Raw genomic sequence first — 17,521 nt, forward strand, 5'->3', positions numbered from 1 at the left:
GCTCAACCGCTCAGGTGACTGACTAGGCCGCAGATGTCTGGGAGCTGCGACACTGCTGTGAGGGCCCCTCCGTCATGCCCCCTGGGCCCCTATAATCTCCCCTTGGGGCCCCCTTTGCCGTCCCCCCTTCCCTGGGGCCCCCTCTGTCGTCCTCCCCCCTTGGGCCCCCTTTGTTCTCCGTCTGGGGCCCCCCTGTCATTGTCCTCCTCCCTGGGGCCCCCTCTGTCGTTGTCCTCCCCCCTGGGGCCCCGTCTGTCATTGTCCTCCCCCCTGGGGCCCCCTCTGTCGTCGACCTTTACCTCGGGCCCCCTCTGTCGTCCCCCCTTCCCTGTGGCCCCCTCTGTTGTCCCCCACCTGGGGCCCCCTCTTTCATCGCCCCCCCCCGGAACCCTTCTTTCGTCACCCCTGCTGTTGTCCTTACCCCTGGGGCCCCCTCTGTCATTGTCCTCCCCCTTTGGGCCCCCTCTGTCATTGTCCTCACCCCTGGGGCCCCTTATGTCATTGTCCTCGCCCCTGGGGCCCCCTCTGTCATTGTTCTCCCCCTTGGGGCCCCCTCTGTCATTGTCCTCCCCCTTGGGGCCCCCTCTGTCATTGTCCTCCCCCTTGGGGCCCCCTCTGTCATTGTCCTCCCCCTTGGGGCCCCCTCTGTCATTGTCCTCCCCCTTGGGGCCCCCTCTGTCATTGTCCTCCCCCTTGGGGCCCCCTCTGTAACCATTTTTGCCTTTTTTTTTACAGCTTCACGGACCAACACTGAGACCTGCCTGATCCATCACCATGGCAACCAGTGACAGCCCGACATCCCAGCCGCCTGTACAGAGGGTCACCCTTCCCCCTCCCAGGTAGTGAGATCCCCCATCTGATTGTGTATGTAGATATGAGGACAAAGCTTTGTTTTCGGTTTTTGTTCCTCGATTTCCCTTCACTTCCTGTCCTGCCGACACCCCAGGAAGTGAGAGGATATGTTGGCACTGGGAGGTAAATCCCTCCTAGTCCTGGTTCACATCTATGTGTTCTCCGGTGCGTTTCTCCTTTTTTTTTTTACGTGCATTTCTGGTGTGTTTTTAATACCTTTTTTAATGCGTTTTGCGTCTTTGAGAGGCGTCTGTTGTCTTGCTGGAGAAAGCAGCAAAAAAAAAGGCAGCAAAAAAACGCAAGCGCTTCATTTTTGATGCGTTTCCATTGAAGTCTGTTTAAACAAAAACGCAATCTGCTGCAAGAAAAAAAAAAAAAAAAGTCGCCGACCCGTTCCAACAAAAAAACCGCGCCATTGTAAAACGCAAAGACATGAACGTGACCCGTAGGAAACCGTGTAAACGGACTGCAGCGTGTCTGCAAAACGCATATGTGTGACGCTCGCCTTAGGCCCGCTTCGCAGCGTCAGGTCACGTGATTCGCACGGGAACCGCGCTGCAAAATCGCATCTGACTGCGCGGTGAGATTCGAGACGAACGTTTTGCATGGTTCAAATCACACCGAATCCCCTCAAAAATAGGTGCAGGACCCTTTTTTTTTTTTTTTTCTCTTTTTTCTTTGCCTCACTGGAGTCGGATCGCGTGGATGTTCACACGCATGCGATCCAATTCAGGTGATCTGCTTTTGGGGTGTCGTTCGTTTTGACACCCACAGCAGGTCGCATGAACACGGTGAGATTGGTGTGCGGGAAACATTGCGATTTCTGTGCGTTTCCCGCGTCGCGTCTGTGTGATCCGGGCCCTCGACGTGTACAATCCGCTCCGGGTTTTGCAGTTTCTGCTTTATGACAACAGTAACATTTGGGTGTCGTGGATGCACTTCAGAATGTTGTCACTCCTCTGGAATATGATTGTGTCGCTGGAGGCGGGCACTGAGGACGCGGTATATATACCGGACACCCGGGGGGGGCAGGCTGAGACTTTTTTTTTTTTTTTGGGGGGGGTGGAAGGAGCAACCATGAGTAGCAACGATGGAATCCGCCCACTGCACTGTCAATCACAAGGCAGATGGAGCCAATGGGGACCCAACTAGCGACAAGAGTTCCCCTTCAGGCTCCGCCCACTGTCAAGTTCAACATCACATCCCTGGTTGCTAAGACGATGGCAGCCCATTTCCTTAGCGACCATTGGAGCCATACACAAAACGCCATGATAAAAGGCGGAGTTCAACTGTTCTAGAAAATAGTATGTAAAGATATGGGGCCCCCGAGATATATTAGGATAGGGGCCCCGGTAGATGTTGTGACCAGGGGCCCCGGTAGGTATTACGATAAGGGCCCCAAAAGATATTAAGATGGACCCCAATAGATGTTAAGACAAGGGCTCTATTACATATTAAGACCAGGGGCCCCAATAGATATTAGGATATGGGGCCCCAGTAGATCTTAAGACGGGACTCCGGTTGATGTCAGGATGGGGGCCCCAATAGATATTAGGATATGGGGCCCCAGTAGATCTTAAGACGGGACTCCGGTTGATGTTAGGATGGGGGCCCCAATAGATATTAGGATGGGGGCCCCACTATTTACTACTGGTCTGTGCAGCTTTATGGCTCACTGACAGGATTACAGGAGTAAGAACCAACAATTTCCACATCTCTAATATATCAACAAGATGGGACGGGATGTGGGGGGGGGGGGCTAACTGGGAGTTTTTCGGCCAGGCTCTTCCAGGGGCCCAAACAGTGTACAGGTCTGACAGTAACAAGTCACATTGCTGAACCGATTTGTAACCCCCCATCTGTACAGACTTATTTTCTGGGAAAGGACGTTACCTACAGGTTCCCCCCCGCTGACTCCCTTCCAGTGTCTCTGTCTGCACTCCGCTGTTTACTGTGTAGCCATAGCACCAGAGAACATGAAATAAAAACACGGGACCCCAACCGACAAGGGCCCTAGTGCATATTAAGACCGGGGGCCCCAGTAGATTTTCAGACCGGGGGCCCCGGTAGATTTTCAGACCGGGGGCCCCGGTAGATTTTCAGACCGGGGGCCCCGGTAGATTTTCAGACCGGGGGCCCCGGTAGATTTTCAGACCGGGGGCCCCGGTAGATTTTCAGACCGGGGGCCCCGGTAGATTTTCAGACCGGGGGCCCCAGTAGATATTAAGACCGGGGGCCCCAGTAGAGATTTAGATATGGAGCCCCAGTAGATGTTAGTATAAGGGCCTCAAAAGATAGTAAAAACGGGACCCAATAGATCTTAAGACGGGACCCCAGTAGATAAGACCAGGGGCCCCGGTAGATATTAGGATGGGGGCCCCACTATGCACTAGGGGTCTGTGCAGCTTTATGGCTCACTGACAGGATTACAGGCGTAAGAACTAACAATTTCCACATCTCTATCCTATCAGCAAGATGGGACTTGTGGGGTGGGGGGTGGGGGGTGGGGGGGGGGGGTGCTAACTGGGATTTTTTCAGCCAGGCTTCCAGGGGCTCAAACAGTGTACAGGTCTGACAGTAACAAGTCACATTGCTGAACCGATTTGTAACCCCCCCCCCCCCCCCCGACCTGTACAGACTATTTTCTGGGAAAGGCCATTGCCTACATCCCCCCCGGCCCCCCAATGCTGTCTGTACACCGACTCCCCTCCAGTGTCTGTCTGCACTCCTCTGTATACTTTTTTGAACTCTGTGTAGCCATAGCAACAGGGAACATGAACACGTAGGAACAACCCGGATCTGTTGTGTGTGTCAGAACCTCTGCCGGGACGGTCACACGGCTTACATGAATCTGTCACATGACATGTTAAAGGGACCATACCACCGAAAAACGCTTCATTAAACCCCCCCCCCCCCCCCCAATGTCTATTGATATGCCCACAGAATACAATGTAATCCTCTGGCTTTCTGTTTGCATGAAAACGTGACACCATACCGATTTCAGAGGTACGCTCCTTACACAGATTAGCCACACCCAGTTTTTGCTGCACCACCGCCATATAACGGGTGTCCCGTGTCTGGTATGTGATTGTAATCTGTGTACCCCCCCCCCCCCCCGGGGGTTGTATTACTGTCTCCTCGGGTGTAACTGAGGAGACAGTAATACATGCCAGTTTAAAGTTCACCATACACCATACAATCTGATTGTACAATCTCCTGTAGATCTGCCATCAGCTCTGTAGTGCAATGGCCCGCCACACTGATTGGACAGATCAGGCATGTCCTCATATTACATAGTTTTGGTAAAGTGATTGTACAATCAGATTGTATAGTGTATCGGGCTTCAAAAAACACCACAAATGCAGCTGTGTAGTCCCTCATTGGCCCCTGCACACAGCTGTATAGTCTCTCATTGGCCCCTGCACACAGCTGTGTAGTCCCTCATTGGCCCCTGCACACAGCTGTGTAGTCCCTCATTGGCCCCTGCACACAGCTGTGTAGTCCCTCATTGGCCCCTGCACACAGCTGTGTAGTCTCTCATTGGCCCCTGCACACAGCTGTGTAGTCCATCATTGGCCCCTGCACACAGCTGTGTAGTTCCTCATTGGCCCGTGCACACAGCTGTGTAGTCTCTCATTGGCCCCTGCACACAGCTGTGTAGTCCCTCATTGGCCCCTGCACACAGCTGTGTAGTCCCTCATTGGCCCCTGCACACAGCTGTGTAGTCCCTCATTGGCCCCTGCACACAGCTGTGTAGTCCCTCATTGGCCCCTGCACACAGCTGTGTAGTCTCTCATTGGCCCCTGCACACAGCTGTGTAGTCCCTCATTGGCCCGTGCACACAGCTGTGTAGTCTCTCATTGGCCCCTGCACACAGCTGTGTAGTCTCTCATTGGCCCCTGCACACAGCTGTGTAGTCCCTCATTGGCCCCTGCACACAGCTGTGTAGTCTCTCATTGGCCCCTGCACACAGCTGTGTAGTCTCTCATTGGCCCCTGCACACAGCTGTGTAGTCCTTCATTGGCCCCTGCACACAGCTGTGTAGTCCTTCATTGGCCCCTGCACACAGCTGTGTAGTCCTTCATTGGCCCCTGCACACAGCTGTGTAGTCTCTCATTGGCCCCTGCACACAGCTGTGTAGTCCCTCATTGGCCCCTGCACACAGCTGTGTGAAGATCAGTAAACGCAGAATGCGATCTGATGTGTAGGACGCTTGGCGACGTCATGGAGACGATGTCTGTATCCTAGCAACAGGGCCACATACGCCGTCATGCTGTACACATGTAACCGTCACTCATACATCACATGGAGAACTTTTTATGCTGAATCTCGATGTCTACTTCTTCCTGGCAGGGTCCTGCGTACTCCTCGTCATCCTTACCCGGGTCTGCCAGGACATGTCAGTACACATCATGGTACTCCAGGGGTTAACGTGAGCTGAAGGCTGCACATGTCACCTCCTCATTGCTTGTTTACCCCGTAAATGTCCAGCCGCTTCATCCCTCCCACACTCCCGGGGCCCCACACTCCCGGGGCCCCACACTCCCGGGGTCCCACACTCCCGGGGCCCCACACTCCCGGGGTCCCACACCCCCAGGGCGGCTGCTATGACCCTTCAATCGGTTCGGGGAGGGGGTAGAAGTTTTCAGCATTGCAGACACAGAGGACTCTCACCCCCAGTACTGACAGTACAGCCGCAACCTGGACTACACCATGATGGCTGCCTGCAGGGGGGGGGGGACACTGCACCCAGACCACCAACCCCCCCATGTAAGAGAACCACATGTAGTCATTACATGACTGGGAGTCGCTCCATGGGAGGAGTCGTCGTACATACCCCCCCAAACCCCCCCACCCCGAGAGTTGCTCCTTGGGTCATCCCCAACCCCCCCCCCCCCCCCCCAGGGAGTCACTCCTTATATTCGGGTCCCCTTGGGAGTCGATCCTTACATCGGGGTCCCCCTTGGAGTTGCTCCTTACATCGGGGTCCCCCTGGGAGTCGCTCCTTACATCGGGGTCCCCCTGGGAGTCACTCCTTACATCGGGGTCCCCCATCAGAGTCGCTCCTTACATCGGGGTCCCCCTGGCAGTTGCTCCTTACATCGGGGTCCCCCTGGCAGTTGCTCCTTACATCGGGGTCCCCCTGGCAGTTGCTCCTTACATCGGGGTCCCCCTGGCAGTTGCTCCTTACATCGGGGTCCCCCATCAGAGTCGCTCCTTACATCGGGGTCCCCCTGGGAGTCGCTCCTTACATCGGGGTCCCCCTGGGAGTCGCTCCTTACATCGGGGTCCCCCTGGGAGTCGCTCCTTACATCGGGGTCCCCCTGGGAGTTGCTCCTTACATCGGGGTCCCCCTGGCAGTTGCTCCTTACATCGGGGTCCCCCTGGCAGTTGCTCCTTACATCGGGGTCCCCCATCAGAGTCGCTCCTTACATCGGGGTCCCCCTGGGAGTCGCTCCTTACATCGGGGTCCCCCTGGGAGTCGCTCCTTACATCGGGGTCCCCCTGGGAGTCGCTCCTTACATCGGGGTCCCCCATCAGAGTTGCTCCTTACATCGGGGTCCCCCTGGGAGTTGCTCCTTACATCGGGGTCCCCCTGGGAGTCGCTCCATATATCACAGTCCCCCTGGGAGTCGCTCCTTACATCGGGGTCCCCCTGGGAGTCGCTCCTTACATCGGGGTCCCCCATCAGAGTTGCTCCTTACATCGGGGTCCCCCATCAGAGTTGCTCCTTACATCGGGGTCCCCCTGGGAGTCGCTCCTTACATCGGTGTCCCCCTGGGAGTCGCTCCATATATCACAGTCCCCCTGGGAGTCGTTGCTTACAGCAGGGTCCCCATCGGTGTCCCATTTTTCATCACTTGTCCCTATTCTGGTCGCTCCTTTGGTCGTCCTGTGGAGGTTCGGGCCCTATAACAGTCAGTCCTCAATAAGAGTCCCAAGGCTCCTGCACATCGTCCTGCTTTATAAAAGAGACCTTCCTACACTGGAGTCCCTATTTCCATGGCTGGTCCCCTCTGTCTGTCATGGAGGTCCTATACCAAGGTCCCTGCTGTCATGGCTGGTCCCCTCTGTTCATCGCAGTCCATTACCGGGGTCCCTGCTGTCATGGTTGGGGCCCCATTCAGGCTGTCCATCACAGTCCCATACCTGGGTCCCTGCTGTCATGGTTGGGGCCCCATTCAGGCTGTCCATCACAGTCCATTACCTGGGTCCCTGCTGTCATGGTTGGGGCCCCATTCAGGCTGTCCATCACAGTCCCATACCTGGGTCCCTTCTGTCATGGTCGGGGCCCCATTCAGGCTGTCCATCACAGTCCCATACCTGGGTCCCTGCTGTCATGGTTGGGGCCCCATTCAGGCTGTCCATCACAGTCCCATACCTGGGTCCCTGCTGTCATGGCTGGTCCCCTCTCAGTCCGTCCATCACAGTCCCATACCTGGGTCCCTGCTGTCATGGCTGGTCCCCTCTCAGTCCGTCCATGTCGGCCCTATACCAGGGTCCCCGCTAGTCTCCTCTCACTCAGTCCATGGCGGTCTCTAGCAGGTTCCCTGTTCTCATTGCCGGTCCCCTCTCAGTATTTGTTTTCAGCGATCCAAGGTCACTCCACTGCTGGAAGGTTTCACTAAAAGTTTGTCAATCACCCCCCCCCCCCTCCCCCCACCCCCCCCGCCCGCCGCTCTCTGACAATGATTCATATTTCATTCACAGGACATAACCTTCACACAATGATATTTGCAGAGTAATAGGTTTCTCGGCGGGTTGTAACCGCCACGGCGCACAAATCACTGACTTTTATCAGAGCGCCAGGTCTATGCCGGAGACTACAAACTCTACAGATCAGCCATTTCCTCTACGGTGACATCCGAGGGAGATAGATAGGGAGCTCCGAGGATACATGGTGACAACGCTGATACATTGGTGACAACGCTGATACATTGGTGACAACGCTGATACATTGGTGACAACGCTGATACGTAGTGATACATGGTGACAACGCTGATACATGGTGACAACGCTGATACATGGTGACAACGCTGATACATTGGTGACAACGCTGATACATTGGTGACAACGCTGATACGTAGTGATACATGGTGACAACGCTGATACATGGTGACAACGCTGATACGTAGTGATACATGGTGACAACGCTGATACATAGTGATACATGGTGACAACACTGATACATTGATACGTAGTGACAACACTGATACATGGTGACAACGCTGATACATGGTGACAACGCTGATACATGGTGACAACGCTGATACATGGTGACAACGCTGATACATGGTGACAACGCTGATACATTGATACATGGTGATACATAGTGACAACACTGATACATTGATACATGGTGATACATAGTGACAACACTGATACATTGATACATGGTGATACATAGTGACAACACTGATACATTGATACATGGTGATACATAGTGACAACACTGATACATTGATACGTAGTGATACATGGTGACAACACTGATACATTACATTGCCCCAAGTATCGGGACGCCGGCCTTTCCACACACATGACCTTCAATGGCCCCTCAGTCTTAGTCCGTAGGGTTCAATATTCAGTTGGCCCCGCCCTTTCCACGCACATGACCTTTAATGGCCCCCCCAGTCTTAGTCCGTAGGGTTCAATATTGAGTTGGCCCTGCCCTTTCCACGCACATGACCTTTAATGTCCCCCCAGTCTTAGTCCGTAGGGTTCAATATTCAGTTGGCCCCGCCCTTTCCACGCACATGACCTTTAATGGCCCCCCCAGTCTTAGTCTGTAGGGTTCAATATTGAGTTGGCCCCGCCCTTTGCAGCTATAACAGCTTCAACTCTTCTGGGAAGGCCCCCCACAAGGTTTAGGAGGGTGTCTATGGGAAGGTTGGACCATTCTTCCAGAAGCACATTTGTCAGGTCAGGCACTGATGTCGGGGGAGGAGGCCTGGCTCGCAGTCTCCACTCTAATTCATCCCAAAGGTGTTCTATGGGGTTGAGGTCAGGACTCTGTGCAGGACAGTCAAGTTCCTCCACCCCAAACTGGCTCACCATGTCTTTATGGACCTTGCTTTGTGCAGTCATGTTGGAGCAGGAAGGGGTCATCCCCAAACTCCTCCCACAAAGTTGGGAGCATGAAATTGTCCAAAATGTCGCCTTAGGAGTTCCCTTTACTGGAACTAGGGGGCCAAGCCCAACCCCTGAAGCACAGCCCCCCACCATCATCCCCCAATTTATACTGGACATGGGTTGGGTAGGTACTGGGATTCCTCCCTCTGTGCCATGTAGATTTGCTTTTCTTTTTGATAGAAGGTATTGGAAAGGCCCCCTTCTTTGTCTGTCTGTAGGCGTTGGGTAGCGGATGAATGGGGGCCCAATACGAACTCTCGCGCTTTAGTGACTTTGCCGACCATTGATTATACACAATCTCTGAACAGAACAATTCCAGCTCTGCAGAGGGCGGTGAAGTGGAATTCCTTTACACTTTATTAGTGACCTCCTGTAAGATGCACACCTTCCCCGATCATGAAAGGGTTAACCCACGCCCTGGACTGATTACCTCGGTGGCGGACATGCTGCTCTTCCGGTGAGTTCTGTTTTAATGAAGTCTGCGCTAATATTGGATGGAAAGCGACTCGGTGGGAGCTGGTGGCCAGAACTTGTTCCCTAATATTACAAGAGACAACCTCTTGGCCCCGATCTCCGGAGCTGGCGGCAGCTTGCAGCAGACTCAGCACTATGACTAAACTGTTCTTCACTGAGAGATGAAGGTCATGCCTGAGCCTCCCATACTGAGGGATGACTCTGCCGCTCCCTATCCGCAGTGAGGAGCCATTATTATTGAGGTAGACCTAGACTCCGATATTAGCATTAACCACTTCCCGTCCGACCGCTGTATATAAACGGCCAGAAGGTGGCAGTGCAGGGGTGGGTTGACATTCATAAACAGCGCCCGCCATTTTGGATTGTGATCGCTCCCTGGGAGCACGTGGCACCGCGATCTGGTGCCCGCTGTGTTCAGAACACCGATCGCTGTACGAGGTCCTGATCATGAGATCACTGATTGGCCAATCAGTGATCACATGAATAGGTGGAAGCAAGATATCACTTCTGACATCATTGCTTACTACGTGGGAAATTTGTGAATGATCACAGAGATCACATGGTACAGGGCTATTCACACCAGCCTTGTACCATGTGTCAAGCTGTGGCCAATCACAGCTCACACAGTATTTCTCAATGGCTGCAGGAATGCAGACAGAGAGAAGGAGAAATGATTCATCTTACAGCCTTTATGGGTGTAAAAGCAATCAGTGTAAAAAAAAAAAAATCTTCAGCCCCCCACAAGTAGTACTATGCTGACCCCACACTGCTAGAGTGACGGTATGTTAAAAAAAAAAGAAAAAAAAAACAGAATAATATAAAAAAATAAGATAAAAATGTAGAAAAATTATAATTTTTGGTTATAAACTAATTTGGGTTTTTTTTTTTTTAAAAGCAATCTGTGTAAAAAAAAAATAAAAAAATCTTCATCACCCCCCACAAGTAGTACAGTGTCACTATGGTGACAGTATGTTAAAAAAACATAACTAATAATATAAAAAAAGTAAAACATTTTTTTTTAAATGATAATTTTTGGTTATAAACTAATTTTTTTTTTTTTTTAACTAAAAAGATAAATTTTGGCCAAGATTTATGAAGAAAGATTATTTATTTGCAAAATATTATAAGAAAAACACTTTTCAAAATATTTGGACTTTTTCATTTATATAGCAAAACAATTAAAAATCCCAGCGGTGAATAAATACCACCAAAATAAAGATTTATCTGTCTCAAAAAAATGCTAAAGAAGTCAAACGGGTACAGTGTTGCATGACCGCGCAATTGTCATTCAAAGTGTGATAGCGCTGAAAGCTGAAAATTGGCCTGGGGGGGGAAAGTGTCTGGACTGCAAGGGGGGGAAAGTGTCTGGACTGCAAGGGGGGGAAAGTGTCTGGACTGCAAGGGGGGGAAAGTGTCTGGACTGCAAGGGGGGGAAAGTGTCCGGACTGGAAGGGGGTGAAAGTGTCCGGACTGGAAGGGGGGTGAAAGTGTCCGGACTGGAAGGGGGGGAAAGTGTCCGGACTGGAAGGGGGGGAAAGTGTCCGGACTGGAAGGGGGGGGAAAGTGTCCGGACTGGAAGGGGGGGAAAGTGTCCGGACTGGAAGGGGGGGAAAAGTGTCCGGACTGGAAGGGGGGAAAGTGTCCGGTCTGGAAGGGGGGGAAAGCGTCCGGACTGGAAGGGGGGGGAAAGTGTCCGGACTGGAAGGGGGGGAAAGTGTCCGGACTGGAAGGGGGGGAAAAGTGTCCGGACTGGAAGGGGGGGAAAAGTGTCCGGACTGGAAGGGGGGGAAAGTGTCCGGTCTGGAAGGGGGGGAAAGCGTCCGGACTGGAAGGGGGGGAAAGCGTCCGGACTGGAAGGGGGGGGGAAAGCGTCCGGACTGGAAGGGGGGGGAAAGCGTCCGGACTGGAAGGGGGGGGAAAGCGTCCGGACTGGAAGGGGGGGGAAAGCGTCCGGACTGGAAGGGGGGGAGTGTCCGGTCTGGAAGTGGTTAAAATAGGTGAATCATTTTATTGGGACAATTCGATAAATAGTTCAGCTGAGTTTCATAATTTTGGAAAAACTGGAGAAAATGCTGCTGTGGGTTCCCGTCAGTGCTGATCAGATAAACACCTAGGCACTTGGTCATGTGATCGGCACTCACGATTAGAGTCCAGATTGGCTGATATCTGCGGTTTAGTAGCGGTCAGTTGTCTCTGCATTGGAGCCTGGAGAAACTTTATCAGCAAATATGATCGTCATGGCAGCCGTTCACACATCCTAGCGCGCCCGCCGGCTGAACTTCGTGTTGATTCAATCACCGGTCACACAACTGCCATTTAAAATCGTGCGATTTCTGAAAGCTTTATTTCTACTTGTGAAGATTTTCAGCGGTTCCTTGCAATTCGCAGAGCGATTTCCATTATATTCTACGTATGTGAAATCGCAACGAAACTGCAGGAGAAGTCACGAAGAACGACTTTAGAAATGGCGCTGCAGCAAATCGCACGCGTTAAGACGCCGACATTCACATTCATCAGATGCGTTGTGACCGGCCACTAAGGATCGGTTTGGTGTGATGCTATCCGAGGCACTAATGTGATAATAAAAAGGGGGGAAAATCGCTCCGAGAAACTGCTTGTACATTTGTAGAATCAAATGTTATGAAGCTATTTTCTCTCCAGGTCCAATGTTCATTTTTTTATAGACTAGCGCAGTGGTCTCCGAACTGTGGCCCTTTGCCTGCCTTTATCTGGCCCTTGGGTCACTGTTCCTCCCTCTTATATGACACACTATTCTGCCAACTGATACCAACAATGGGGTACCATTTCTTCCAGTGACACCAATAATGGGGCACTATCCCTCCCACTGACACCAATGATGGGGCACTATTCCTCCACTGACACCAATGGTGGGGCACTATTCCTCCCACTGATACCAATGATGGGGCACTATTCCTCCCACTGATACCAATGATGGGGCACTATTCCTCCCACTGACACCAATGATGGGACACTATTCCTCTCACTGATACCAATGATGGAGCACTATTCCCCCCACTGACACCAATGATGGGGCACTATTCCTCCCACTGACACCAATGATGGGGCACTATTCCTCCCACTGACACCAATGATGGGGCACTATTCCTCCCACTGACACCAATGATGGGGCACTATTCCTCCCACTGACACCAATGATGGGGCACTATTCCTCCCACTGACACCAATGATGGGGGACTATTCCTCCCACTGACACCAATGATGGGGGACTATTCCTCCCACTGACACCAATGATGGGGCACTATTCCTCCCACTGACACCAATGATGGGGCACTATTCCTCCCACTGACACCAATGATGGGGCACTATTCCTCCCACTGACACCAGTGATGGGGCACTATTCCTCCCACTGACACCAATGATGAGGCACTATTCCTCCCACTGACACCAATGATGAGGCACTATTCCTCCCACTGACACCAATGATGGGGCACTATTCCTCCCACTGACACCAATGATGGGGCACTATTCCCCCCACTGACACCAATGATGGGGCACTATTCCTCCCACCGAGACCAATGATGGGGCACTATTCCTCCCACCGACACCAATGATGGGGCACTATTCCTCCCACTGACACCAATGATGGGGCACTATTCCCCCCACTGATACCAATGATGGGGCACTATTCCTCCCACTGATACCAATGATGGGGCACTATTCCTCCCACTGACACCAATGATGGGGCACTATTCCTCCCACTGACACCAATGATGGGGCACTATTCCTCCCACTGATACCAATGATGGGGCACTATTCCTCCCACTGATACCAATGATGGGGCACTATTCCTCCCACCGACACCAATGATGGGGCACTATTCCTCCCACTGATACCAATGATGGGGCACTATTCCTCCCACTGATACCAATGATGGGACACTATTCATCCCACTGACACCAATGATGGGGCACTATTCCTCCCACTGATACCAATGATGGGACACTATTCCTTCTACTGACACCAATGATGGGACACTATTCCTCCCACTGACACCAATGATGGGGCACTATTCCTCCCACTGACACCAATGATGGAGCACTATTCCTCCCACTGACACCAATGATGGGGCACTATTCCTCTCACTGACACCAATGATAGGGCACTATTCCTCCCACTGATACCAATGATGGGGCACTATTCCTCCCACTGATACCAATGATGGGGCACTATTCCTCCCACTGATACCAATGATAAGACACTATTCCTTCTACTGACACCAATGATGGGACACTATTCCTCCCACTGACACCAATGATGGGGCACTATTCCTCCCACTGACACCAATGATGGAGCACTATTCCTCCCACTGACACCAATGATGGGGCACTATTCCTCCCACTGACACCAATGATGGGGCACTATTCCTCCCACTGACACCAATGATGGGGCACTATTTCTCCCACTGACACCAATGATGGGGCACTATTCCTCCCACTGACACCAATGATGGGGCACTATTCCTCCCACTGACACCAATGATGGGGCACTATTCCTCCCACTGACACCAATGATGGGGCACTATTCCTCCCACTGACACCAATGATGGGGCACTATTCCTCCCACTGACACCAATGATGGGGCACTATTCCTCCCACTGACACCAATGATGGGGCACTATTCCTCCCACTGATACCAATGATGGGGCACTATTCCTCCCACTAATGCCAAACATGGTGATTTTTACTTCCATTGAACTTAAACGAAATTTATATAATTTTATCACACAAATAGAACTTTCTTTTGGTGGTATTTGAGAACCACTTTTTTTTTTTTTTTGCGATATAAACTAAAAAAGACCGAAAAAAATGTACTTTCTGTTAATAAACATATCCAAAAAAAAAAAAGAAAAATCTAATTTCTTCATACATTTGGACCAAAATGTATTGTTACATGTCTGGTTAAAACAAAAAAAAAATCCCAACAAGTGTATATTGATTGGCTTGCGTGAAAGTTATGGCGTCTACAAACTGGTGTGTAGGTATGTGTGTGTGTATACAGTGAGGAACAAAAGTATGTGAACCCCCTGCGATTCTGCAAGTTCTCCCACTTCTCCATCATGGAGGGTCTGACATTCACATTGCAGGGGATTCCCACTCTGAGGACAGAATTCAGGAGGATTTGTAAAGAATGTATTTGTCTCGCACGGCTGAACAGAAGTATTTGAACCCCTGAGAAGATCCGTGTTAATATTTGGTACAGAAGCCTTTGTCTGCAATTACAGAGGTCAGACGTCTCCTGTAGTCCTTGGCCAGGTTTGCACTGCAACAGGGATTTTGGCCGACTCCTCCACACCGATCTCCTCTAGATCTGTCAGGTTTCGGGGCTGTCGCTGAGCAACACGGAGTTTCAGCTCCCTCCAAAGATGTTCTATTGGATTTAGGTGTGGAGACTGGCTAGGCCACTCTAGAACCTTGATATGCTTCTTACGGAGCCACTCCTTGGTTCTCCTGGCTGTGTGCTTCGGGTCGTTGTCATGTTGGAAGACCCAACCACGACCCATCTTCAATGCTCTGACTGAGGGAAGGAGGTTGTTGCTGAAAATCTCACCATAAATGGCCCCATTCATCCTCTCCTTAATACAGTGCAGTCCTCCTGTCCCCTTCACAGAAAAGCACCCCCAAAGCATGATGTTACCACCCCCATGCTTCACAGTAGGGATGGTGTTCTTGGGATGCAACTCATCCTTCTTTTTCCTCCAAACACGGCGAGTGAAGTTTAGACCAAAATGTTCTACATTGGTCTCATCTGACCACATGACTTTCTCCCATGCCTCCTCGATCATCCAAATGGTCATTGGCAACCTTCAGACGGGCCTGGACATGTGATGACTTGAGCAGGGGAACCTTCAGACGGGCCTGGACATGTGATGACTTGAGCAGGGGAACCTTCAGACGGGCCTGGACATGTGATGACTTGAGCAGGGGAACCTTCAGACGGGCCTGGACATGTGATGACTGGAGCAGGGGAACCTTCAGACGGGCCTGGACATGTGATGACTGGAGCAGGGGAACATTCAGACGGGCCTGGACATGTGATGACTTGAGCAGGGGAACCTTCAGAGGGGCCTGGACATGTGATGACTTGAGCAGGGGAACCTTCAGACGGGCCTGGACATGTGATGACTGGAGTAGGGGAACCTTCAGAGGGGCCTGGACATGTGATGACTTGAGCAGGGGAACCTTCAGACGGGCCTGGACATGTGATGACTGGAGCAGGGGAACCTTCAGACGGGCCTGGACATGTGATGACTGGAGCAGGGGAACCTTCAGACGGGCCTGGACATGTGATGACTTGAGCAGGGGAACCTTCAGACGGGCCTGGACATGTGATGACTGGAGCAGGGGAACCTTCAGACGGGCCTGGACATGTGATGACTGGAGCAGGGGAACCTTCAGACGGGCCTGGACATGTGATGACTGGAGCAGGGGAACCTTCCGTACAATGCATGATTGGAAACCATGACGGCGTAGTGTTCCACCGACAGTGACCTGTGAAACTGTGGTCCCAGCTCTCTGCATGTCATTGACCAGCTCCTCCCTTGTAGTTCTGGGCTGATTCCTCACCTTTCTTCTCATCAGTGATACCCCACGCGGTGACATCTTGCATGGAGTCCCAGTCCGAGGGAGACTGACAGTCATCTTCAGCCTCTTCCATTTTCTAACAATTGCTCCAACAGTTGATCTATTTTCACCAAGCTGCTTGGCAATTGCCCCGTAGCCCTTTCCAGCCTTGTGGAGGTCCACAATTTTGTCTCTGGTGTCTTTTGAATGCTCTTTGGTCTTGCCCATGGTAGTAGTTGGCGTCTGACTGACTGTGGGGTGGACAGGTGTCTATAAAGAGCTCAGACAGGAGCTACTAAGTGAGATGAATGAGTGGAGTAGAGGTGGACTTTGTAAAGGAACAGTAACAGGTCTTTGAGAGCCAGAATTCTTGCTGTTTCTCAGGGGTTCAAATACTTCTGTTCAGCTGTTCGAGACAAATACATTCTTTACAAATCATACAATGTGATCTCCTGAATTCTGTCCTCAGAGTGGGAATCCCCTGCAATGTGAATGTCAGATCCTCCATGATGGAGAAGTGGGAGAACTTGCAGAATCGCAGGGGGTTCAAATACTTCTGTTCCTCACTGTATATGTGTGTGTGTATATACAGTTGCAAGAAAAAGTATGTGACCCCCTTGGGATTACGTGGAGTTTTGCATGAATTGGGCATAAAATGTGCTCTGAACATCATCTAAGTCACAATAGAAGAACACAGTCTGCTGAACATAATACTACACAAACATTAGATGTTGCCATGGTTTCATTGCACATAACATGTAAACATTCACAGTGCAGGGAGGAAAAAGTATGTGAGGCTCTAGCTCAGTGATGGCGAACCTATGGCACGCAGAGCCATCTCAGTGGGCACGCCAGGAAGAAGAGGAAGAACGCGCTCTCCTGCGTACCCCAGGGGGCGCGCACTGGGCGATCTCCGTGATCGCTGTGTCCTACGGACACAGCTGATCACGTGACGTGGTAAAAGGCCAATCACAGCGGCCTTTTACCTTGTGATCAGCCGTGTCCAATGACACGCTGATCACCGGGAAATGCAAATGCCGGTTCTCGGCTGCACTTTCCTCACGCTGTCAGATCGTGAGGAAAGTACTGCCGAGAACCGGCAGTTGTCAGAGCGAGGATCGGCACCGATCATCAGGGTCACTGATCATCAGGGCACTGATGATCGGTGCTCAGCAGTGCCACACACAAGTTCCACCCACCTGTGCCCAGAAGTGCGCCCACCTGTGCCCAGCAATGCACCCACCTGTGCCCAGAAGTGCGCCCACCTGTGCCCAGCAATCCACCCACCTGTGCCCAGAAGTGCCACCTACCTGTGCCCAGTACTGCCACCCACCTGTGCCCACCAGTGCCACCCACCAGTGCCCATCAGTGCAGCCCAGCAGTGCTGCCAGTCAGTGCCACCAGTCAGTGCCCAGCGGTTGTGCCAGTCAGTGCCCAGCAGTGCCGCCAGTCAGTGCCCA

At 51.9% G+C, this 17,521-nt stretch overlaps 1 long non-coding RNA gene across 2 annotated transcripts in view; it reads left to right on the forward strand.

Annotated features, from left to right (window-relative positions):
• Nucleotides 1-17,521, forward strand: part of LOC149432269 (uncharacterized) — a 53,666-nt gene continuing 36,145 nt past the window's right edge. For both annotated transcript variants that reach the window (XR_016309166.1, XR_016309165.1), the window contains exons 1-2: nucleotides 1-57; nucleotides 736-839. This is a non-coding gene — a long non-coding RNA (uncharacterized LOC149432269). The remainder of the gene's footprint in view (nucleotides 58-735; nucleotides 840-17,521) is intronic.

The sequence above is a fragment of the Staurois parvus genome, unplaced genomic scaffold (assembly GCF_062004578.1).
Source record: "Staurois parvus isolate SC_StPar_1 unplaced genomic scaffold, SC_StPar_1.0 ptg002177l, whole genome shotgun sequence".
NCBI lineage: Eukaryota > Metazoa > Chordata > Amphibia > Anura > Ranidae > Staurois > Staurois parvus.